A 1,257-nucleotide genomic window follows, 5' to 3' on the forward strand; every position below is an offset into this window, starting at 1 on the left:
TGCAGAGCACTAATTCTGAGTATGGGTCGCCACATGTCACGTCACACATAAAGTTTTTCTCAAAAATATTAGCAACTGAGATACACACATTCACATTTGAACATATCTTAGTATCATTGGTTGGCGAAATTTCGGAAACATCAGGACAGAGCCTTGGCAGATGGATGAGTTTCCAGCCAGGAAATGTGGAAAAAGTGTCAACACGTCCAGCAGTATTAATACATCCTGTTCTTTTTCTTGCTGGCATTCTGACACCTTTAAAAAATATTTTTGAAGCACTTTATAAAGGAACATTTTATTGCCAACTTATAACTGCATTTCTAACTTTGAGCATTTATTGTGTTTTTCCAGCCTCCCAAGAGCTATTACATAGGGTTTAAGGCAAAAATCAATCAATAAATAATCCTAACATTGTATTTAAAGTATGTTGACTTTTATTTTAGTAAACCACAGAGAAAACAATTACAGTATGAAGAGTATATCCCAGAATCCAGTGTTTGTAATGTCAGGGTTCATCCAAACTAACTCAATCTTCCTGTGAGCGAGAGGATGACGGGAGGGAAGGAAACAACAAAAGGAGTGAAACAGACAGCGGGACGAAAAAATAGACATGCAACATAGACAAGGTGGAGAGACTATCTTCTTTTTGCCTCTTCAAGATGAAGATGTTCAGCATGTTTATAGCACAGGGGATTGCTTTTTCATCATTTAAGGTTCTTTAAGAGGTTTAGAGGGTGTTTTAGGGTCTAATTTCAGTGTCAAAGTAGTGGCCTTCATTACAACGCTTCTGATTTACACGTCAGATCAACTCATCTGTCTACATGTGCAGGTAAGCAATTACATTTTGTTGTGTGTGATTACTATGTGATGATTCAAATTATTGTTGTGCCCTTTATAATACAAGAGTTTCACGGCTATTGTTTGCCATGCCATCCTTTAATATGTTGTATTTTGTAAGTTCTGTTAAATGATTTTAATAATGAACAGTTTTGTACAGTTATATACATTTAGTATATGTGTATATATATACACACATACACACACTCATTTACATTTTGATATAATTCCAGTACATTTTTATTTAGATTTATTATTCTATTTAGTCATTTATTTTTTCTTTATTGGACAGATGGTACAACTTAGTTAGTATATATACTCTCTGTGTGAGTGTTATATTATGTATTCCCCTCAAATGTTCCCAGATCTTGGTGTTTTTTGTCACATTTTCTGTCAGTGCCTGTTACAAAGCAGCAAAGC

The 1,257-nt window shown here is 34.6% G+C and overlaps 1 pseudogene; it reads left to right on the top strand.

Annotated features, from left to right (window-relative positions):
- Positions 1 to 656: 656 nt before the first annotated feature.
- The window catches only part of LOC107577598 (G-protein coupled receptor 20-like), a 7,749-nt pseudogene continuing 7,148 nt past the window's right edge, over positions 657 to 1,257 (top strand).

The sequence above is a fragment of the Sinocyclocheilus grahami genome, unplaced genomic scaffold (assembly GCF_001515645.1).
Source record: "Sinocyclocheilus grahami isolate Dianchi unplaced genomic scaffold, SAMN03320097.WGS_v1.1 scaffold6534.1, whole genome shotgun sequence".
NCBI classification, from domain to species: domain Eukaryota; kingdom Metazoa; phylum Chordata; class Actinopteri; order Cypriniformes; family Cyprinidae; genus Sinocyclocheilus; species Sinocyclocheilus grahami.